Raw genomic sequence first — 25,677 nt, 5'->3', positions numbered from 1 at the left:
GCTTGTTCTGTTTTAAGTTGCCAGGCTAATATTTTGCGTGTTTTTTCTCCTAGCTCATAATACTTTTGCTTTATTTTCATTATGTTCTTCTCCACCTTATACGTTTGTAATGTTTTGTATTTTTTTTTGTCCGCCAATTCTCTTCTTTTTGTTATATCTTCCCTTGTTGCTAGTTCTTTTTCTGTACTCACTATCTGAAAACTGAATATAAAGCTAGATTGCTATCTGATCACTCACCCCTGTTATTAACAATAGAACTGGAGGTCATCCCCACCAAGAACATATAGATGGAGATTAAACTCTATGCTACTTAAAAGACAGGAATTTAGAGAATTTATTGAACGCCAAATTGAAATGTACTTTGAAATAAATACGGAATCAGTGAAAGACAAATTTATATTATGGGATGCAATTAAAGCCTTCATCAGAGGGCAGATAATAAGTTATGTAACTAAGATGAAAAAGGACTACAATTGGGAAATAGAACAGTTGGAAAGGGAGATAGTAAGTACAGAAAAAGAACTAGCAACAAGGGAAGATATAACAAAAAGAAGAGAATTGGTGGACAAAAAAAAAATACAAAACATTACAAACGTATAAGGTGGAGAAGAACATAATGAAAATAAAGCAAAAGTATTATGAGCTAGGAGAAAAAACACACAAAATATTAGCCTGGCAACTTAAAACAGAACAAGCTAAAAGAACTGTATTGGCATCAAGGAAAAAGAACAAACAAATTACATATAATCCAGTGGAGAATAATGAGAACTTTCTTAACTCTCCTTTGAATATGGGCCGACAACAAAAACATATCAATCATTGAGTATGTTTTATGCCTACTCGAATAATATGAGGTGCTGCCATAAGTTTCATTTCCTGCATTGATTTAACCATAAATTTGGCCACTTTATTCTTTTTGCTAGTCTTTTGTCCAGTGCTATCCAACATTGGATCCAAATTAAGGTTAAAAGCCTCTCCTATCAATATATTCCCCTGTGTATCTACAATCTTCAAAAAAATATCTTGCATAAACTTTTGATCCTTTTCATTAGATGCATATATATTGATCAAATTCCAGAATTCTGAATATATCTGACACTTTATCATTCCATACCTCCCTGCTGGATCTATTATTTCCTCCTCTATTTTTATTGGTACATTTTTATTAATTAATATAGCTACATCTCTGGCTTTTGAATTATATGATGCTGCCGCTACGTGCCCTACCTAGTCTCTCCTTAATTTATTATGTTCCACTTCAGTTAGATGCATTTCCTGAACAAATACTATGTCTATTCTTTCTTTTTTCAGGAAATTTAATAGCCTTTTTCATTTAATTTGGTTATGTATTCCATTAATATTTATATTAATGGCCATCTCATATTCTGTTTACACCTAATTTCCACTTCCTCCCCACCACCTTCCCCCTTTTCCCCATTTTCATCTCTCAGTTTTCCCTTTTTGAACTTAATGCATGACAACACTTTTAAAACATAAAATACTTCAACAACTCCCACATCTAAAATTCCCTTAACCCCAAATGTCCCCCACCTCTGTGTTGCCCCTTGTCCCTTTCCAGGCAACCACAATTCCCTTCTCCATTTGGATTGTGAACCCGCTCGCAAGCGTCAACTGATTTCACAATGACTGTTATTCTCTCCCACCCAACCCCCTCCAGAAAAGACTTTAATCTTCACATATAACAAAGTTCACCTTTTTTTTCCCCTTACTTCCTTTCTTCCCTTTTCTTTCCCTTCTTTAGTTCTTACTTATACATTATTTTTACATCTTTATATGTAGTTTGGCGTCATTCTTCATTCTTGTTACATCTCTTCATCTCTTCTTCTGTCCTGCAGGCATTCTGTAAATTCTCGTGCTTTCTCTGGATCCGAGAACAGTCTGATTTGCTCCCCCGGGATAAATATTTTAAGCACAGCTGGATATCTTAACATAAATTTATAGCCTTTTTTCCATAGGATCAATTTTGCTGTTAAACTCCTTCCTCTTCTTCAGGAGTTCAAAACTTATGTCTGGTTAAAAAAATATTTTTTGACCCTTGATCTCCAATGGTTTTTTGTCTTCTCTAATTTTATTCCTTGCCCTCTCCAGTATATTTTCTCTTGTCGTGTATCTCAGAAATTTTACTAAAACGGATCTTGGCTTTTGTTGTGTCTGTGGTTTCAAGGCTAGTGTTCTGTATGCCCTTTCTATTTCCATTCCTTCATGTATTTCTGGCATTCCCAGACCTTTGGGATCCATTCTTTTATAAATTCTTTAATATTTGTGCTTTCTTCATCTTCCTTTAGGCCCACTATCTTTATGTTGTTTTGGCTACTATAGTTTTCCATTATATCAATTTTCTGAGCTAATAACTCTTGTGACTCTTTAACCTTTTTTGTCACTGTCTTCCAATTTTATTCTTAAATAATTCACCTCCATTTCTACAGCCATTTCTCATTCTTCCACATTTTCTAATCTTTTCCCTATTTCTGTCATGACCAGCTCTATTCTACTCACTTTTTCTTCTGTACTTTTCATTTCACTAAATTCTAATGTTAACCATTCTTTTAATGCTCTCATTTGTTCTTGATTTTTTAAATCTATATTCTGTCCATATATTTTACCTTCTATTCCTCTGTGGTCTTTTTCCTCTTCTTCTTTGTCTGCACCTGTGTTTGTGTCTTCTACTTCTCATCCTTGTATCTGTGTCTCTTCTGGGTTTCTTGTTGAGCTGCTTGCCTCACTTTTTTGGGCATTTTTTTGCATGGCTTCTTGCTGTTGGTCCTCTTCTTCTGGGCTAGTTATCTGTTGGGCCTCCTGTTGCTGTTCTTCTTTCCTATCACTCCCTTTTCTGTTGCTTTCTTCCAGCTGAAAGCCCTGATGTCGGGCATCCCTCAGCTGGTTGCACTGTGTTAGTTCACTGCTTAGCTGGGCCCTCCTCCCATTGGTGTTTTCTTTTTCCTTAGTGTGCGCATTGCACACTTCTGTTTGACTCAGAGAGCCATTTTTGCAGTCCAGCGGTTGGGAGGTCGCGATTCTGTGGGGTCTTCACCAACCTTAGGGAGTAGGCTCTTTTATCCACGATGGCTCCCTGTTTCTTCATGCAGATAAGGCCTTCTCCTTTATCTTCCGGCGTCTTTTCTTTTATTTTTTCCCGTTGTTTTTACTTTTTCCTTCTTGGGTGCCATTTTCTTTCTTTTCTCCACAACTTTATCTTTTATTTGTTGTGTTTTGTGTCTCTTGAAATTTGTGTTTTCTTCACTTTATTTCTTCCCTTCTGGAGAGGGCTGGTATTCTCCTACCGGCCACTACTCTATCACATGACTCCTCTCTTTGCTGATCAGTTTTGAGGGGATAATGGTGTAGTCAATAAAGAGCATCTTGATGTATGCATCTTTATTGTCCAGGTGTTCCAGAACTTTGTGTGGAGCCCATGAGATGGCATCTTCCCTAGACATGTTGAAGTTGTAGGCAAGTTGTAACAGATCCATGTATCTGCTCAGACAGGAGCTGATATACTTCAATACCACCTTCTCAAAACTCTTTATCACTATGGATATTAGGCAGGTTGCCATGCCCTTCTTGGGCACCGGTACAGTTGATGACTGTCTGATGTTGGGTGGCATGGTGATTGGTGCAATAGCCTTACTGCGCCAGCGATCAGAACCATAGTTTGAATCCCGCGTTGTCTGTAAGGAGTTTATACATTCTCCCTGTGTCTCTTTGGCTCTTCCACAGGGGCTCTGGTTTCCTCTCATCATTCAAAATGTACTGGGGTTGTAGGTTAATTGGGTGTAGGTTAATTGGGTGTAATTGGGGGTACGGGCTTATGGGTCAAAATGCCCTGTTATTGTGATGCATGTTTGAATATTTTTTTTAAATATTTAGAAACAACTTTGGAAAATCTTTTTCATGTCCATGTAATCCAACCCTTTCAATATTTTGGTAGATATTCAGTGATGTTTCTTTAAATTATGCAGTATTTCACTATTGTTCTCCTAATCTTATTATGGGTAAATAGGCCATGACATTTTGATCCATTTTCTCTTGATATTATGTTAGGTGCAAAGCCCTGACCATGACTATTTTGGTCACTGACCAATATGCAGTATGCTGCAGGTGTTGGCTCTACATGCCATTGAATAACAAATCTTTTGTACCATATTGGCTGTGATATTTCTGCAAGCTTTGGGCAACATGTTATTTTTCATTCAAATGCTAGCAGATTATTGTGGGAATTCTTTGTTAAATCTGGTTCAACCCATGCCAACCATCACACACAAAATTCAGGCACATTATCTTATTTTTCTTGATGTAGGATGATTGTGGTATCCTTTAAGGCAGGTGAAAACTTCAGCATGTACTTGGAAAAGGTTAAAGATGTCTGTAAATATGCTCATTAGCTGGTCTACGCAGATTCTTAGAACATAGCCAAGAACTCCATCCATTCCATTTAAAATGAGCATATACTGCATTGAGCTTGTTGGGGAGGAGCGGATAATTTTTAAAAACATTTTATTTAAGAATTAAAAAAACACATTCAATACATAATCAATAAAACCAAAACAAGTACAAATGTGGTAGAAGGAAAAAAAAATCACCTTTATCCCTCCCATCCTCCCTCCCTCCCCGCCCCCACCCACCAACCCTACCCTAAGAATATAAAAAAAGGGAAAAAGAAACTAGGAGAATGCCAAAAAAAATATGATTCTCAGGACGAACAATGATGGAATTAAGGGTTACCAATGGCATGGGCTTCAAGAGTCTTTCACACTTATAAACCAACATACTGTAAATATGGACTTCATTTTTTCTTAAAAAAAAGATATTTATTACATAAATTATGTTATTTTCTCAAGTGGAATACCAGAATGCAATTCAGCATGCCATCTCTCCATCCCTAAATCTGTACCTGATTTCCAAGAAATGACTATGCACTTCCTAGAAACAGTTAAAGCTAATTGTAAAAATTAAATTTGATACACAGTTAATCTTAGTTTAGAACTAACAACTTTAATATTACTCAACAAAGATAGCATTGGATCCTATGGGAGTTTAACCCTTAATAATTTCTCCAAAAATTTTTTAACCTCTAACCAAAAAGGTTTTACTTCAGAACACTCCCAGGTAAAATGAAAAACAAATCAAATTTCTGATCACTTCTAAAACCTAAATCTGATAATGCTGGATTCAATTTTTTAAATTTTTGAGGAGTTAAATATAATTGATGTAGAAAATTATATTGAACCAATCTATATCTAACATTAATTTTTGTCATATTTTCCTTACATAATTGCATCCAATCATTTTAATCTATTTGTCTATTTAAATCAATCTCCATCTTAATCTTGATTTATGAATTCCTAACTTGGGGGCAGCTTTTTGAAGTAATTTATACATCTCTGAAATTTATTTGTACCACCTTTACTTATCAATAGATCTAATTCATTCTGACTAGGTAATATCAAATTATGACCTAACTTGTCAACCAAGAAACCCCTAACCTGATAGTAACAAAAAAAGGTACTATTTGGGACATTACATTTTTAATTCATTCACTGAAAAATAATAAATTTACCAGCTTCAAAACAATCCTCCACTTTCTTAATCCCCATTTGACTCCAAATCCTCAAAAATTGATTATTCATAGAAAAAGGAAGAAGTCTATTTTGATACAAAGGCATTTTTTGAGAGATCAGACTTTTTCCACTTATTTCATAATTTAGTTTATTCCATAATTCAATCAAATGTCTCAGAATACGTATATCTTTAATTCCTGTTAACAATTTTGAATTCCATTTATAAATAAAATTCAGCATAGAATCTTCTCCTATTTTACTTGATTCTATTTTAACCCAAGCTAAGGGGTTATCTAAATCAAACATCCCATTAATGAATTTCAAATGGGGAAGTTGCAAACCTCCTAATTCAAATTTCCATCAATTTTTCCAAACAAACTCTCGCCATTTTTCCTTTCCACAAAAACCTTCTAATAGTCGAATGTAAATCCTTAAAGAATTTTTGAGGGATCCAACAAGGAATTGACTGAAACAGATATTGAACCCTTGGAAAAATATTAATTTCAATACAATTCACTCCATCTACTAAAGCAAATCATTCCACCTATTTAGATCATTCTTAATTTTATTGAGTAAAGGTAAGTAATTCAATTTATATAGATTATTTAAATCATTGTCAACTTGAATCCCTAATTATTTAATTCCATCATCTGACCACTTAAATCAAGCAAATTCTCTACACTGAGTATAATCTCCTTTAACCAATGGCATAATTTTACTTTTGTCCTAATTAATATTATAACCCAATATTTCACCATATTCTTCTAATATATAATTAATGCAAATAATTTATAGGATCTGTGTAGAGCTCGTCGGAAGAACCAAAGACTTGTTGATCCAAACCAAGGCTTTTATTAGCAAAAGACAGGAGCTCTTCACAGGTGGCCGACCAGTCCGGAATGATCCGACCTGGCTAGGGACACAACCCTTTAAGGCCCAGACAGTAGGTGTGGCAAAGCTCTCAGCCAATCGCTGTAAGCACAGTCATTACATACTCTAGATACTGTAACTATATACATTGGTGATAGGTCTGTACTATTACAATCTGTTATATAAACCAAAACATCATCAGCAAATAAATTAATCTTATGTTCCTCTTGACTAACTTTTATACCCTTAATATTAGAACCTTGTCTTATTAACTCTGCTAAAGGTTCAATTGCTAACATCCTTGTCTACTTGATCTAGTTAATGGAAAAGCAGAAGAAATTTGTCATTAGTTATAACTTTAGCAGATAAATTTTTATTATAAAGGTTTAACTCAATTAATAAATATAGATGAAAAATCAAATGTTCCTAACTCCTTAAGTAAATAATTCCATTCTAATCTTCTCAGCATCTAAAGTTACTGCTATTACTAAATCACCCTTGTTTTGCAATATATGTAATAAACTAATCAATCTGGCAACATTATCAGCAGAATGATGTTTTTTTATTAAAACCAGTTTGATCTATATGAATTAAATTTGGTAAATATCTAGCTATTCTATTTACCAAAACTTTAGCTATAATTTTATAATTGGCACTTAGTAAAGATATTGGCCTATTTGATTCAGTTTTCAACAAATCTCTATCTTTTTTAGATATCACAGATATAATTACATTTGAAATAGATTTCAGTAGAGAATTGGTTTTGATTGCCTGTTTCAACACCTCCATAATAGGAGGTATTAATAAATCTTGAAATTTCTTATAAAATTCAGTCATAAAACCATCCTCTCCTGGTGACTTACCACTTTTCAAAGAATTAAGAGCCTCAATAATTTATCTTACTGTAAATGGAGCATCTAAATCTTTCTTGTCCTGAAAATCCAAGGCAGGTAAATTAATCAGACAAAAAAAATTATCAATTTTAACTTCATCAGTATAAAACTGAGATCTATACAAATTAATATCTTTTAAAAATCATTTATTTCTTGAGGTTTCTCTTTAATAGCATTAATTGTTCTCGAAGTTTGTTCTGCCTTCAATTGCCAAGCCAAGACTATATGTGCTCTTTCCCCCATTTTATAATACTTTTATATTTCTCAATTATTTTTTCAGTTCTATAAGTTTATATAGAATTATAATAAAATTTCTTCCTCATTAAATTTTTCCTATTTTTATCAGACACATTTCTCTGCAAATCTTTTTCCAATTTTTCTATCTCTTTCTCCAATCTAATTCTTTAACATAATCCTTCACAATTTTCTCTGAATAACTTATTATCTGACCTCAAATAAGCTTTCAAAGCATCCTAGAATAAATATATTATCTACGGAATTAGAATAAATTTCTAAAATTTCTTGGATTTGTTTTCTTATATATTCACAAAAATTACCTTTTTCAATAATGTAGAATTAAATCTTCATCAATAAAACAATTCTTCCTTTTCAGAATCTAAATATGACATCAAAAGTGGTGAATGATCAGATAAAATCATAGTTTTATATTCTGCATGCATAACCTTTTCTTGTAACTGAGCTGATATTAAAAACATATTATTCTCAAGTAAAAGTCATGCCTATAAGAATAAAAAGAATAACCCATCTCCTTTGAATTTAACCTTCACCAAATATCTATCAAATTCAAATCTTTCATCAAAGTCAAAATCCTTTTCGCAGTTTTAGTCCTCGTAATCAATTTCTGTGATGTATCCAAAATTGGATCAAGACAACAATTAGAATCTCCTCCAATTAAACCCTTTTCTTGTGCCTCAGCAAGATGCATAAAAGAATCATGAAAAATCTCTCATCATCTATGTTAGGTGCATATATACTCATAAGTATCCACATCTCTGAATAAATTTGACAATGCACCAAAACAAAAGTCCCAGCAGGATCCATGACCACAGACTGGATCTTAATAGGTATATTTTTATTAATCAAATTAACAACCCCTCCTGCTTTACAATTAAATGAACCTACCCAATCTCTTTTTAAATTTTTGATGTTCTTTTTCAATTAAATGTGTCTCTTGTAAAAAGGCAATATCAACTTTGATTTTTTAATATAAGCCAAAACTTTTTTCTCTTAATTATGTTATTAAGCCCATTTATATTAAAACTTACAAATTTTAATACATTATTATCTGCCGTTTCTTAAATCTAAAATTAAAGAACTCTTACCACCCATCCCACTGGATCATACAAACTTTCAATTATATTTGACATCTCCAAGCAAAAAGGAAACAGAAAAAGAAGAAAAAAAGAAAAGAAGCCCTTAAATAGGCTATATTTAAAAATGGAAAAAAAACCCAAAAAAACTACTGATAAAAAATCAGTACTACTTCCCTCTACTGTACAGGAAATGGGCTTCACCAAAAAATGGCACAGGCTACAGAAGGAGAAGACAAAAGGTCTGCCTCCCCTGGACAGAATTCACGTTACTTTAATCAAACAGTTCATTTATAAGTATAAAAAGTTTCTTCAAGATCTTTATTCACCTCATCATTATCTCTTGGTGTTCATTCATCTTTTGTACAACTTTCTTCTACTTGGGTCAATCTGCCAAACTTTTCTGAGTAGCTTGACTCTGAACATCCATTCATTGAACTTGTTTAATATTCAGGAAAGAATTTGCAAATTCCAAAGCTTCATCTTCATCAGTAAAAATACCATGATTGATTTTTGCCAGAAAACACTTTGTGGCTGGGTATCGAAAAGAGAATTTATATCTTTTTTTCCAAAGTAAAAATTTCACAGGATTAAATTATTTTCTTCTTTTCACAACTTAAATCCACATAAAGAAATACCTTACTATTTGCCACCATTATTGACCTTGATGTTTTTGGGCATTTTGCTCTGCCACTTTTAATATCTTTTCTTTATCTTGATAATGTAGGCATCTAATCAAAATCAAGCATGGCACTTGTTCCAGAAATGTTTATTATTTCTCTATCCACTTCAAGTCCAATTGGAAAATTTTCAGGACCAGAATTTCTGGAATCCATTTTGAAAAAAATTGTACTAGACAAAAGCCTTCAAAATCTTCAGGCAACCTGACAATCTTAACATTGTTCCTGTGACTATGAGTTTCCAATACATCAATCTTTTTTAAAAGTTCATCCTAAGCCATAACAGAATCTTCCATTTTATTGATTGTATTCTTTATATTAACAATAATCTTGAATATCAACTTCAATTTTCCAGACTTGAATTTTAACTTTGTCAACAGCTTCAGTATATTTCGCTGTTTCTCTTTTTTAATATTTTTCATTTCACTCTTAACATATTCAATTTGTGCTTTAACATCACTTCTGACTATGGAACCAATTTAATAAATAGGTCAACTAGGCAGGGATGTCCACTATCTCCCTCACTGTTCGCTTTACCAAGAGAACCATTGGCAGAACTGATAAGAACAGAAAATAAAATAAAAGGGATAAAAATAAAGGAGGAGTATAAAATCAGTTTATTTCCAGGTGACATCATAGTATACTTAACAGAACCAGAAATATCAATAAAAGAACTACATAAAAAATTGAAGGAATATGGAGAAATATCGGGGTACAAGATCAACGCAAATAAAAGTGAAGTGATGCCAGAGAGTAATGTGGATTATACAGAATTTAAAAAAGAATCACCATTTAAATGGCAAACACAAGCAATCCAATACCTAGTATTTGATTAGATAAATTAAATTATCAGCCACTAATAAAGAAATTGCAGCAAGACTATGAACATTGGAAAGAATTACCACTAACATTGATAGGGAGGGTAAATAGCATTAAAATGAATGTCTTCCCAAGGCTACAATAATTATTTCAATCATTACCAATTCCCTTAACAGAGAAATTCTTCAATGAACTAAAGAGAATAATAAGGAAATTCTTATGGAAAGGGGGGAAATCGAGGATTACGTTATATAAATTAACAGAGGTGGTTTGCAGTTACCAAACTTTAAAAATTATTATAGAGCACCACAATTAAGATATTTATCAGATTTTTATCAGACAAGGGAAAAACCAGATTGGACTAAGATAGAGCTAGATAAAATAGGGGAGAAGATACTGGAACATATACTTTATAAATGGGATGAAAAGCTGATATGATATAAAAGCTCACTAGTATTGCATCATTTACTCAATATATGGAAGAAGATTCACTTAGAAAGGAAAAAAAACAAATTACCAACTACCAAAATTATTATTGACGCAAAATCAGCTAATCCCTTTCACAATAGATAACCTTTCCTTTGGAGAATGGGAGAGAAAAGGAATTAAAAGAATAGAAAATTTTTTGGGGGAAATAATTTATTAACATTTGAACAAAGGAAGTACAAATATGGAATAACTCATGGTACAATGTTTGCATACCATCAATGAAACCCTACTTAAAGGATAAATTGGGAAGCAGACTGAGATTACCAGAAGAAAGCAACTTTGAATATCTGATTACAGAAACAATGATAATAAAAAGATTTATAACAAACGTACATCAAGCTGCAAGAGAAGGAAAATGATGAAATAAGCTATAAACCCAAACAAAAGTGGGAAAAACTTTTAAACATAAAGATAAAAAATGAAACATGGGAAAAGTTATGCTCTGGAACTATGAAGAATATAATAAATACAAGGTTACATATGATACAGTATAATTGGTTACACAGGTTATATATCACACCCCAAAAGTTTAAAAAATGGGATGCTACATTATCAGATAGATGTTTTCGTTGTAAAAAGGAAACGCGAACAACAGTACATGCAATTTGGGCATGTGAGAAAGTGAAAAAGTTTTGGGAAGATTTGAAACAGGTATTAAATAAAATCACAAAAAGCAACATACCAAAAAATCCAGAGATCTTTCTTCTAAGTAATATAAGAAGTAAAGAATTAGGCCTCAAATTGGATGAAGCACAAAAAAGATTTATTATGGTAGCCTTAGCTGTAGCAAAAAAAATGTATAATGTCAACTTGGAAATCAGAAGAGAGCCTGAGAGTACAGCAATGGTACATGGAAATGAATAAATGTATTCCATTGAAAAAAATAACATATAATTTAAAAAATAAAATCACATTATTTGAACAAATTTGGGAACCGTTCATGGAACATAACAGAGAGGGCTTGCCTCGGACCTCCACCCACTAAAATGATAAAATGATAAGAAGACAAAATGACTTGATCCAGTGTGTAAAAGTAGATGACACAATTTTCTTGTTTCTTTTCATTGTGTGATGACATTAATTTAATGGTTTTATTGTATTGTATATGTTGAACATTTAATGGGTTTGGAAGGTGGTGGGAAGGGGGAGGGAAGGTAGGGGGGAATAGAAGGGAGAAAATGCCACTGTGTATATTTAAGAGGGAAATGTTTGTATGTATTTTGATTGATATGGTTCACAGTGTGAAAAATTTTTTAAAAATTAAAAACCACTTCTGAGATACAAATTGCATGTCCATTTGTTTACACATTAACTGCATTTGGTTGAAAATTATAGAAGTTTGTTGATTAGCTTCCATACCTTTAATTCTGGCTTCAGGGTACTTAAATTGTATTGCTTCAATTCCTTGAATCAGTTTGGCTTCTTTTTCATTTTTTGCTCCAGTTCTTCATAAACTCCTTTTTTCTCTGTCTTTTGATCATCTTCTTTTTGTCCCTCTATTCACTTGTAGATGGTCCTGATTCAATGTCTAATTGAATCAACGGTTGGATCTGGGTCTGACTAGCAACGCTAGTGATCACAGACTTAGCCAATTCAACTGTTCCCCTAAGGGAAGTAGGCTGCTCTGTTATGCGCATGCACGAAGGTTTGTACATGTGCAATTGTTCCTGTGATATCTACTATTCTATCGTCGTCTTCTGGGATCCAGCGCCATCTTCACCGGCTCCCCGAAGAGATGGTGCTGGAGTCACATTAATCCTGGCTGTCAAAGCATGGGTCACTCTTGGAGGAAGAGATCCTTCAGCTCGAGGCTCCATCATCAAGGTACACCCAACTTTATCAGTAGTAATAACTTCTTTCGTAGTCATTAAAGCTTTTAAATTTAAGAAACATTTAAAAATTCTATTTTTAGTCAGGTTTTAATTAATTCTGCCAGGAGAGGCGTATTTCCACGTCTCCAACCTACACCATGAGGCCATTTTATTGTCTGCAATTCCACATGGCTTTGCTTAGTAGCCTGTAATAACATGCATACCTTGTCACAATCCAACACGTATCTGTCTGGGAATTTAGCTTGGATTGATATTGCCGCTTGGCTTTGTGAACCTTGTACCTGGTTTTCTTGTGTATAAAGCATCAGACCAATAGGGGATTCTTTGGCACACAGCCCACTGCAAATTTACTGATGGCAAAGGCATTAGTTTCTGAATATGGACAAATTTACCAACTTGGGCTATTCTGGCTTTCAGATAGAACCTGGCTATGTGTCTCAATTCTATTTAACACTTAATATCCTTTAATGCTCCTGATTGACTATGGTGCAGCGGCTCACCGAAGGCTTAATTGAACTGGCTTGGAAGGTTCCCAATAATGTTATCACATTGTGATGTGATGACATCGTTTATAACGCATGTGGTTTTAAAAGCTGCAGGTGACTGAGTAAATGACTTATACTGAACTTCAACTCGACTACGTTTGATCATTTTCTCGTTCTTCATTTCACACTGCAACATAGTGCAACATTGGTGACCTTGACAGGCCCAAATAGATTTTGGACCCAACATGAACAATGCACCAGTTTTGGACCACCCAACCTGAAGTTTGGTTCTGGCAGGCTGAGGGGCAGTTCCACATTCACAAGATAGAAACGGATGGTACTAAGTACTATCATGTGGTAAGCACCCTTGATCAGGACATGGCCGGTCGAATAGTCCTTCAGGACTCACCAGCTCTCGGCAAGTATGAAGCCCTTAAAGCCCTCCTCCGGATTTATGATCTCTCACAGCACGAGCAAGCTGCATGGCTCCTCCATATCAATGGCCTGGGGGACCATGCCCCTTCAGAGTTAATGAACATATTGGCACTAGTAAATGGCCATAGGCCTTGCTTGCGCTTCAAGCAGTTGTTTTTAGAGAATAGGCCGGAAGACATCTGCCTCATGTTGGTGACAAGAACATTGATAACCCTCAAACAGTGGTTGGCTGTGAAGATATTCTGTGGTGCACGAAACAGCAAGGTGTAAGGACCACATAAATTAGTGCTGCATCATACCCAAAGGGCCAGTCTCCATGAGTACTAGCGACGAGGGCTCACATTCCCCTGGACAAGCATGACTCTGGGAAACACTGTGGCCAGTCTTCGCTAATGGCTACAGCGGCTGGCCACTGTAACAGCCTACTCTACTTCTGGGACAAACACTCCCAGCGCAAATTTTTAGTCGTCATAGTGTCCTTCCTCCTTCAGGCTTTGACACCCATACCAAGAGCATGGATCCAGTCCTCACTGTGGTGAATAACAGTTTGATTTGTACGTACAGCTCAAGGACTATACCCCTGAAATTCGGTGACAATAAGTTCACATAGATGTTCATTCTTGCTGCTGTCTCCCAGCTTCCTCAGTGCTCACTCACTGATGGTGGACTTAAAAGGGTGCCATGGAAAAGCCAAACTACCTGCCTGGAACCTAGACAGTCCGGCGTATTTGAATGATGAATTTGCCAAACTTCTTGTGGAGTTTCCAAACATTGTCACTCCCTAGTTTTCCACTTTACACACCACATCTTCACCCAAGGACCTCCTCTACATGCCTGACAAGCTGTGATTTGCAAAATAAAAGTTTAACAAAATGGAGGAACTTGGAATCATACGCAGGTCTGATAGCCCATGTGCTTCCCTGCTACATATGGTGCCCAAAGCCATGGGAGGCTGGAGATCTTGCAGAGATTACAGGCATCTCAACAATGCTACCACTGCAGACCGCCATATACAAGACTTTACAGCTAATCTTCATGGGGCCAAGATATTTTATAAAACTGACTTGGTGTGTGGATACCTGAAAACCTGGAAGTTGTGCCTAAGGCTGCCATCATAACACCATTTGGCCTCTTCAAATTTTTGAGAATGCCTTTTAGGCTCAAAAATGCTGCACAAACATTCCAGTGACTAATGGACACCGTGGAGCATGGTATGGACTTCCTTTTCGTACACTTGGACGACACACTGGTCACCATCCGCTCCCACAAAGAGCACCTGCAGCATCTGTGTTTATTCTGCTGCCACCTACAGGAGTTCAGACTAACTGTGAACCCTGCCAAGTGCAAAGTCAGGCAGTCCTCTGTTGAGTTCTTGGACATCAGATCAGCAACCAGGCTGTCATTCCATTGCCTAGCAAGGTGGAAGCCTGATACAATCAAAGGACTCCAGTAATTTGTGGAGATGGTTAATTTCTATCATCGCTTTCTACCCTCTACAGCTCATATTATGAAACCCCTCTTCGACCTCATGTCCTGTGAGACCAAAGAACTCGAGTGCACAAAGGAGATGACGGAAGCATTCCAGCAGACCAAAGACGTCGTAGAGAAAACAACATTGCTGGTTCATCCACAAATGGATGCACCAATCGCCTTGATGATAGATTCATCTGACGCAGCAGTAGGTGGAGTCTTGGAACAGTACACCAATGGACAATGGAAGCCTCTAGCATTTTTTAGTAGGCACCTCATCCCTCCGGAAATAAAATATAACAGCACATTTGATAGGAAACTGCTGGTGCTGTACCTAGCAGTCAGACACTTCCACTTTTTTTTTGGAAGACAGGGACTTCACGGTTTTTACTGACCACAAACCACTAACATTTGCCTTCGTGGAGGCATCAATTCCCTGATCAGCCAGCCAGCAACGCAACCTATCTTACATATCCGAGTTTTCAACCAGGATTAAACATATCTCCAGTAGGAATATTGTGGTGGCTGATACCCTGTCTTGCTCCTTCATTCAAGCAGTACGTGCCCTCTATCTGGGTGTAGACGACATTACGCTCACCAAAGCTCAGCACCAGGACAACAAACTCCCGGCTTGTAGAACTGCTGACATGAGCCTTTGGGCTGCAAAGTACCACTCTCCTGTGTAACATGTCCACAGGTCAGCCTCAGCCTATCATCCCTTCTGCATGGAGACATTGCATTTTCATGGACTGTCCCACCCCTCCATTTGAGCGATGGTCCATTTGAGAGCCAACAAGTTTGTAAGGTATTGACTCAAAAAGCAGGTGACTATTGGGCAAAGATGTGCACAAGTTGCCAATCTGCAAAAGTGCAAAGGCACATGAAGGCACCGCTTCAGCCTTTCCAGCCACCGCAGCACAGATTCGACAACATGCATGTTGACATTGTCAGCCAGTTTCTGACTCAAGAGAGTCTAGGTACATGTTAACGGTCATTGACTGATTCACTAGGTGGCCAGAGGCAAATCCTATGATGGACTTATCGACTGATTCATTAGCCAGAGCTTTAATTTCTGCCTAATCACACATGTTACCTCCAACAGAGGCCCACAGTTTACCTCTGCACTCTGGGAAATTTTGTCATGACTGCTGGGAATACAGTTCCACTACATGACAGCCTACCATCCACAGTTGAATGGCCTGGTGGAGCAGTTCCATAAGCACATAAAGTCTGCAGTGATATACCAAAAAACCCAGAGATCTTCCTTCTAAGTAATATAAGAAATAAAGAATTTGGACTCGATTTGGATGGAGCACAAAAAAGATTTATTATGATAGCCCTAGCTGTAGCAAAAAAATGTATTATGTCAATCTGGAAATTAGAAGACAACTTGAGAACACAACAATGGTACATAGAAATAAATAAATATATTCCATTAGAAAAAATAACATATAATTTAAGAAATAACATCACAATATTCAAACAAATATGGGAACCACACATGAAATACATTAGAGAAATCCTACCGTGGACCTCCACCACCTAAAATGACAGAAGGAGAAGACAACGAAATGAACTGACTCAATATATAAAAGAAAAAGACAAAAATTTCTTGTTTATTTTTATTAAGTGACGACATTGTTTAACGGGTTTAATGTATCTTATAGATTGAACTTTGAATAAATGGGAAGGGGGGAGAGGGAGGGAGGGAAGGGAGGGGGAAAAAGGGGAGAAAATGACACTGTATATATTCAAGAGAAAAATGTCTGTATGTATTTTGGTCAGTATGGTTTATAGTGTGAAAAATAAAAAAAAATTAAAACATGTCTGCAGTGATGGCCTGTCTCCAGGGATCTGATTGGGAAGATGAGCTGCTCTGGATCCTCCTGGGAATAAGAACGGCATCCAAAGAGGATCTCAACTCCTCATGATCTGAGTTGGTTTATAGAGCCCTGCTCATTGTACCTGGGAAGTTTGTCCCTGCAGCAGCGGACAGGAGATGCCACTGACTGAAGTCTTAGGCAGACTACCAGCTAGGAAAATTGACCCCAGTTCCCAAATCAAGACATGGAACAACAACACCCTTCATCCCAAAGGAACTACAGGATTGTGAGTTTGTGTTTGTGCAGAGAGGTGCACACGGGTCGCCCTTACAGAGGCAATATGAGGGCCCCTTCAGAGCACTACGAAACAATTCTACAACTTGTGTACTGCACATTGGGGGGCATTCAGAGACATTTACGATTAACTGATTAAAGCCTGCTCATCTTGACCTTGATCAGCCCTTGTTACGACCCCCGATGCGAAGGCGTGGATGCCCACCCAAGAGCAGTGGACAGCAATGGCACCAGAAGTTTAGTCTCCTATTGCCGGTTATGGTGGGGGGTGGGGCGTGGCCATGTAGTGGCTCACTCCCAAACTGGCTCAGAAGGTTGTGAGTGATGTCATGATGTCACAATGCGATGATGTCATTTGGAACTCACGGGGTTTTAAAAGCTGCATGTGACTGTTTGAATAAACGACTTTTACTGAGCTTCGACTTGACTATGTCTGACCATTTTCTTGTTATTCATTTTGCGCTGCAACATAGTTGCTACAATGGTATATTAATGGTTTAAAATTTAATTAGTCTTTTGAGAAAAGTAGACCCTGCTTTTTTCTCCTGTACTTCGATGATGGTATGTTGTGACTTCATTCTGAATTCTAAGAGCTAAATTTGAAACAATTTCTTTATGTTCTTGTTCCTCTCACTAATGGAATAATTTATTTTTATCTATATACAGTACAGAATGGCTTTAGCAATTTAAATCCTCTATTTATGAGTTCAGGAAATGCAAAACAAGTTTATGCATCTATAATTTCATCCTGTCAACCAATAATTCAATCTTTTGAGCCCAGGATGGAAAGTGGGAATGGGCAGTGTTACAGAATATGGTAATGTTTTTGGGAGATAAACTGAGGGAGATATTTTAGTGTAGGTCACATACAAACACATTAAAATAGATATTATTTAAAATATTGGAGCTCAGCTATTGCTAGACATATCGGCACCAAAACCTTTTCAAAAGCTTTGGAGAGTGCCCAAGAGACTTCACTAATGGATTTGTTGTTTACAAAAAGGTGACAGATGAAAGAACTTGTCGGAGCCGCATTCTGTCTGGAGTGGAATTTGTTGTTCTAGGAGGGTTATGTGGTTTTGCAAGCATTAAGGATATGCATTGTGAACCTTTCAAATTCATCCAACAATTTTCCATGTATCTGAGGGTAATTTGGTGCTTCATACTATGGGCCTTTTTTCAGGTTAACTGTGAATACATTGGCAAGTTGGTCAGCACAGGTTTTCAGTTCTCGCCCAGTAACTCGGTCCCATCCAGATTTTCTTTGATTCATTCTTCTGTGGTTCTTCCTTGTTCTGGTGGTCAAATTGGGTGTAGAAGGCATTGAGCTCATCTGGGAGTAAAGCTTTGCTGTCTCCTACTGGATCAGATTTGATTTGGTTTTATAGCAGGTTATATCGTTTAGTCCCTGCCACACCTTTCAGGAATCCTTCGTTCATTCCATTTGGAATCTCCACTTGCCCCAGGAGATGGCTTTTCATAGGTCATACCTAGTGTTGTGTTCTGGATCTTCAGACTTAAATGCCTGTGATCTGGCTCTTATTAGGTTCCAGATTTCATTGATCATCAAGGGCTTCTAGGTAGGGAAAGCACTGAACAATTTGATGGGGAGATACTCATCCACAGCTGATTTGAAAAAGTATGTAACAACCCTTGTGTAATCATTCAGCTCCTCAGCTGAATTCTTGAACACCACCAAATCCACTGACTTGAGGTAGTCCTGTAACCATTCTTCAGCCTCCTGAGATCGCCTTCTGGCTGTTCTGATCTCTGGAGCCTTTTTTTAAAGGCTCTGCCTGTATGAAGTGTAATGGATTTGTGTTAGTCTTTAGTTTAATGTTATAAAAATGTCTTAGTAAAGTAAATTATAGATTTAAAATATTGTGTCTGTATTCTTCGTAAGTTAGCTGTGGGTTGGTACAGGATCACACACAGGTCACAGCACATTCATGGAGAACCACAGAATGGGTTTCCATTTGCCAAAATCCAAGTTCTAATCCAGTCTGTGAATGTAAAACCCTTTGGTCGGATCAGTGTCTGGTGTGTTCTCTGTTAGCCAGTTCTCGGTGCAACAAACAACTGAGATTTGACTTTCCTGTCTGATAGGTCATCAGTTTTATTTTCTAATGACTGGATATTTGACAGTAGTATGGACTGCAGGGGAGTTCTCAATTCCCTGTGCTTCAGTCTTGATTGGATACTGGCCCTCCCACCACAGGATGACCTTTACATTGACTTTGAAAGCTATGTATACATTTCGGTTTGTTTGCCAAGCAAAAGTCGATATGTGCAAAAACTAAATTGCTGGAAGAACTCATCATCTGAGTGTCAGACAGCATCTGTGTAGACAACTATCCCTTCTCTGAGATCTTTTTTTTTCAATTTTTTATTTTTCACACCATAAATCACATTAACCATGATACACACTTTTTCCTTTTCACACATGTACAGTGCCATTTTCTCCCCCCCTCCCTCCTCCCATCCCATCCTCCCTACCTCCCCACTCCTGTCCATTTAAGGTACAAAATCTAGGATATATTAAACCAGTCAGACAATGTTGTCATTCAATAAAAATACACCAGAAATTCCACTGAGTCCATTCTTTTCATTTCCTTTTCCTTCCGTTAACTTAGGTAGTGATTGTCCCCGGAAGGTTTTCGCTATTGTGTTTCCTGTAAGGCTCCCATATTTGTTCGAATATTTCAATATTATTTCTTAAACTATATGTTATTTTTTCTAATGGAATACATTTATTCATTTCTATATACCATTGTTGTATTTTCAAATTATCTTCCAATTTCCAGGTTGACATAATACATTTTTTTGCTACGGCTAGAGCTATCTTATCAAATCTTTTTTGTGCATCCTCCAAATCAATTCCAAATTCTTTGTTTTTTATATTACTTAGGAGGAAGATCTCTGGATTCTTTGGTATATTGTTTTCTGTTATTTTATTTAATATCTGATTTAGATCTTCCCAAAATTTTTCTACTTTCTCACATGTCCAGATTGCATGAATTGTTGTTCCCATTTCTTTTTTACATCAAAAACATCTATCAGATACTGTTGAGTCCCATTTATTTAACTTTTGAGGTGTAATGTATAGCCTGTGTATCCAGTTATATTGTATCATACGTAACCTCGTATTTATTGTATTTCTCATCGTTCCGGAGCATAACGTCTCCCATGTTTCCTTTTTTATCTTTATATTTAAATCTTGTTCCCATTTTTGTTTAGTTTTACCATTTGTTTCCTCATTCTCCTTTTCTTGCAGTTTAATAGACATATTTGTTATAAATCTTCTGATTATCATTGTATCTGTAATCACATATTCAAAGTTACTTCCCTCTGGCAAACTCAAACTGCTTCCTAATTTATCCTTCAAGTAGGATCTCAATTGGTAATATGCCAGCACTGTATCTTGAGTTATATTGTATTTATCTTTCATTTGTTCAAAGGATAATAATCTACTTCCTGAAAAACAATTTTCTATTCTTTTAATCCCTTTTTTCTCCCATTCTCTAAAGGAAAGGTTATCTATTGTAAAAGGGAGTAACTTGTTTTGCGTCAATATTAGTTTTGGTAATTGATAATTTGTTTTATTTCTTTCTACATGAATCTTCTTCCAAATATTGAGTAGATGATGTAATACTGGAGAACTTCTATGTTGTACTAATTTTTCATCCCATTTATATAATATGTGTTCAGGTATCTTTTCCCCTATTTTATCTAATTCTAATCTGGTCCTGTCATGATAATGAATATGTATGAGATGTACTGGAAATCACGTGGTATGAGAGAGAGATAAGAACACAAGCAGGAGAACAAAGGAAACGGGAGAATAAAGCCACTAAGAAGTTTACCTGATAAAACTTGTGTTTAATGTTTTATTAACTTCACATTTCGGGCCACAAATGTGACATTGGCGACGAGGATGAAAGAAGCTTGAAGAAAATTAAAGACTAAACAAGATTACAGAGGTTTACAGACAACTTCAAGGTGATAAGAATTTTCTCTGTGTCTCAGTACTTTTGGGGCTGGAATATTTCCTCATGGCTGGGGCAGACGGTGACTTTCTAACACATAGTGAAATTGCTCATTTTGACCCAACGGGTGATGCAAGCACTGTAAGTGTGAAGTGGAAGGCATGGCTGGAAGAATTTGAATCCTACGCCGACAGTCGTGGCCTATTTCTAGATACCGGTACAGTTGAACAAAAAGTGCAGAGGAGGGCGTTACTTCTTTTCACTGCTGGACCTGCAGTTCGGGAAACATTTAAGACACTTTTGAGACCTAACAATACTGGAAGGAAGGATGAGTACCAGAAAGCGGTAGATGCATTAAATGCACACTATGTAGTGACACCGAATGCTACATTTCAACGCCATTTGTTTCGGAGAACGAGACAAGAAGATGGCCAGACAATTGCTCAGTACGTGATGAAACTATGCCAGCTAGCTGTTGGATGCAATTACATGCCAGCTGATTTGGACAACCAATTATTGGATCAAGTCGTACAGCACTGTAGATCAGATAAACTCAGAAGACGTCTACTGGAAAGAGGGAGTGAGTTGGAACTCACCGATGCTTTAACCACTGCTGCTGCATTAGAGGCTGTTGAAGGGCAATTTCATACCATGACCCTGAAAGACAACTCAAGCCAGCAAATTAAGAGGCTCTCACATCGCCATAATCAGCCAAGATATACGTCGACACAGGACATGGAGTGTTATCGATGTGGAAACCGAGGTCACTTTGGAAAAGACCCATATTGCCCGGCCAAAGGCAAAGTTTGCAGAAAGTGTAGAGGTAAGGACCACTTTGCAAAGAAGTGCAAAAGCAAGTCCAATGCAGACCAGAAGAGGAAGAGTACAACTTCCAAAGGCAAAGCCTGGGGGAAAGGAAAGTATCCTGGAAAGAAAGATACCATTCGCCAGATAGACGGTGACGATGATGATACTCAGGAGGAACAGAGTTGTTACCAATTTACGTTGAATGAAGTACGTCATGAGAAGGTCCCAGTGATCATTGGTGGAGTGACAGTGCAGGTCATTGTTGACTCAGGCAGTGACAGTAATGTGATTGATCGACATTTATGGGAGAAGTTGAAAAGGAAAAAGATCATCTGTACCTCAAAGAAGTGTTCCAAGAAACTGTATCCATACACAGCAACCAAGCCATTGCAGACAATTGGATGTTTTACTGCAACTGTTGAAGCTGGAGATAAGTACACCGAAGCAGAGTTTATGGTCATAGAAGAGAGGGGAGAACCATTGCTGAGTAGAAGCACAGCGCAAGACCTGGCAATACTTCATATTGGAGCTTGTGTCAATTCAATTCAGTCATACGAGGATATGAAGCAAGAATTCCCCGCAGTCTTCCAAGGAATAGGAAAGCTGAAAGGTCGACAATTGAAGCTAGCGGTAGATGAAACGGTCAAACCCAAGGCACAACCAATGCGCCGAACTCCGTTTGGACTTCGTGGGAAAGTCGAAGCCAAAATTAAAGAATTGATCGAACAAGACATTATTGAACCGGTGGAACATTCAACACAATGGGTCAGTCCCGTAGTGATTGTGCCCAAACCAAAGGGTGACATAAGACTATGTGTTGACATGAGAATGGCCAATGAAGCTATAATTAGAGAATGACACCCTATACCAACGGTGGAGGAAATACTTCAAGAACTATCTACCAGCAAGGTATTCTCAAAAATTGATTTGAAATGGGGCTATCATCAATTAGAGCTGGATCCAGGTTCCCGAGATGTGACAACATTTGTGACTCACTGTGGATTGTATCGTTACAAGAGACTATCATTTGGAATTAATGCAGCTTCGGAGATCTACCAGTATGAAATCCGTCGAGTGATTCAAGGCATTCCTGGAGTTGCCAACATTTCTGACGACATCATAGTCCATGCACCAACGAAGGAAGAGCATGACAAACGGTTGAGGCGTGTACTATCTAGACTACAGGAAGCAGGCCTTACCGTGAATGGAAACAAGTGCCAGTTCGGTGTGTCAGAAATGGACTTCATGGGACACAGACTTACACGGGAAGGACTAAACCCTGCAGAAGCCAAGGTGAAAGCTATTGCAGGGGCACGTGCACCTCAGAACACAACAGAGGTGAGGAGTTTCCTAGGATTGGTCAATTTTTGTGCAAAGTTCTTTCCTAATTTCACCTCAGTGGCAGAACCACTAAGGAAACTAACCAGGAAAGGTGTACCATTTCATTTTGGATCTGAGCAGAAGAAAGCGTTCACAGTGCTGAAGCAAAGCCTGATAGATGCAAAAACTCTTGGATATTATGATCCGGCGGCATCAACCAAAGTCATAGCGGATGCCAGCCCAGTTGGTTTAGGAGCTGTGTTGGTCCAGATGCATGAATGAGGACCAAGAATCATTGCCTATGCCAGCAGATCATTATCAGATGTGGAAAGAAGATACTCTCAGACAGAGAAAGAAGCACTCGGACTTGTATGGGCCTGTGAGAGGTTCCATGCACATTTATACGGCATTGAATTTGAACTCATCACAGATCATAAGCCATTAGAGGTAATCTATGCACCTAGATCCAAACCATGAGCCAGAATAGAGAGATGGGTACTCAGACTACAACCCTACAAATATAAAGTAATCCACATTGCAGGGAAAGCAAACATTGCAGATCCGCTGTCCAGATTGGTGAAGGTTGGTGGTCCACAATCCAAGTCAGAATTGGGAACAGAAACAGAGAGCTTTGTACGCTTCGTAGCTATTCAGGCGACACCGAAAGCTGTGACTACGAAGGAAGTCGAGAGAGAATCTGAACGTGATCCAGAACTCAAGGAAGTAAGAGAATGCATACAGAGTGGACAATGGGACAAGTGTACTCACAAGGCTTACATTCCCATTAGAGACGAACTTTGTTGCATCGGACAGTGTGTATTAAGAGGTTGCAGATTGGTGATACCACAAAGATTGAGACCGAAGATCGTATCCTTAGCGCATGAAGGACACCTAGGTATTGTTGGTACCAAGCAAAACCTCAGAACCAAGGTATGGTGGCCAAGTTGTGATAAAGACGCAGAGAAATTTGTTAAAACTTGTCACGGATGTCAAATCACAAGTAGGAGTAATCCGCCAGAACCGATCCGGAGTACGCAACTTCCGACAGGACCATGGATCGACGTAGCTGTTGATTTTCTTGGACCTTTACCGACGGGTGAATCAATTATGGTAGTGATAGATTACTACAGCAGATACTATGAGTACGTGGTGTTGAAGTCCACAACCACTGAAAAAACAATACAAGCGTTAGCAGAGATATTCGCAAGATATGGATTACCTGTTACATTATACTCTGACAATGGTCCACAATTCATTTCAGAGACATTTACGGAATACATGAGGACCACAGGTATCCACCATCATAAAGTAACTCCGAAATGGCCGCAAGCCAACGGAGAAGTAGAGAGACAAAATCAGTCCATTGAAAAACGATTGAGAATTGCACACGCAGGACAAAATTGGCGAGAAGCATTGCTATCTTATGTGGCTGTCTATCGAGCAACGCCTCATGCAACCACTGGAAAAAGTCCTGCAGAAGCATTTTTTGGGAGAAAAATCCGCACAAAAATGCCAGAAATAAAGGAAATCCGAGACGACCAGGAGATGAGGGACCACGATGCTGAAAAGAAAGGTGCAGCAAAGCTGTACACAGATTCGAAACGTGGAGCCAAGTACTCAGACATCATGCCAGGAGATAATGTTCTAGTGAGGCATGAAACTGGTGGTAAGCTAGACACACCTTATTACCATCAACCCTATACTGTCGTATCCAGAAGTGGCAGTATGGTGACAGTCAAGTCTCCGACTGGAGTCCTGTATAGGAGAAATGTCTCAGGTGTAAAAAGGTACCAGTCCAGAGATACATCGAGCGAAGAGGTTGAAAGGCCAATACGAGATGCTGAAACTGAGAGACCTGATGATGTTCCAGAGGCAGTTACCAGCACTCCTGATGAAGTGACTAGAGCGCCAGAAACACCCGGAGCCGAGGCGAACAGTATTTCCGACGCTGAGAGTGAACAACCGAGAAGCGACGAAAATATCGCAGGCAGGCCGAAACGAAACCGGAAAGTGCCCAAACAATACGAAGACTTTGTGCCATAGTTTTAATAAGAAGTTTGGGACAGTATTTTAATCTTATATCATAAAGTGCATGTATGAGTGCAGTAGGAAGTAAACTTTATGTAGTTGAGTTATAGTATTACCATTAGTTACGATGTTTGTATGTTTCCGAGGGATATTGGTAAGTGAAGGTAAAGTTTATTTCTGATTAAAGGAGGGATGTCATGATAATGAATATGTATGAGATGTACCGGAAGTCACGTGGTATGAGAGAGAGATAAGAACACACGCAGGAGAACAAAGGAAACGGGAGAATAAAGACACTAAGAAGTTTACCTGATAAAACTTGTGTTTTATGTTTTATTAACTTCACATTTCGGGCCACAAATGTGACAGGTCCAATCTGGCTTTTCCCTTGTTTGATAAAAATCTGATAGGTATCTTAATTGTGTGGCTCTATAATAATTTTTAAAGTTTGGCAGTTGTAAGCCTCCTTGTTTATACCATTCTGTTAATTTATCTATTGCTATCCTCAGTTTCCCCCCTTTCCATAAAAATGTCCT

General features: G+C 37.5%; 1 protein-coding gene across 16 annotated transcripts in view; it reads left to right on the top strand.

Moving 5' to 3' along the window:
• Positions 1-25,677, top strand: part of cadm2b (cell adhesion molecule 2b) — a 1,102,220-nt gene that overhangs the window by 388,638 nt on the left and 687,905 nt on the right. For 5 of the 16 annotated variants that reach the window (XM_069889160.1, XM_069889156.1, XM_069889159.1 and 2 more), the window contains exon 1: positions 17,418-17,561. The exons of the other annotated variants lie outside the window; for them this stretch is intronic. The gene's annotated coding sequence lies outside the window, so the exon portion shown is untranslated. Of the gene's footprint in view, positions 1-17,417; positions 17,562-25,677 lie in introns of those variants that run through there. 16 annotated transcript variants of the gene reach the window in all.

Source organism: Narcine bancroftii, chromosome 7 (genome assembly GCF_036971445.1).
Source record: "Narcine bancroftii isolate sNarBan1 chromosome 7, sNarBan1.hap1, whole genome shotgun sequence".
In the NCBI taxonomy this organism is placed as follows: domain Eukaryota; kingdom Metazoa; phylum Chordata; class Chondrichthyes; order Torpediniformes; family Narcinidae; genus Narcine; species Narcine bancroftii.
The sequence above is the reverse complement of the archived record's forward strand: the minus strand, read 5'-3'. Positions and strand labels throughout refer to the sequence as shown.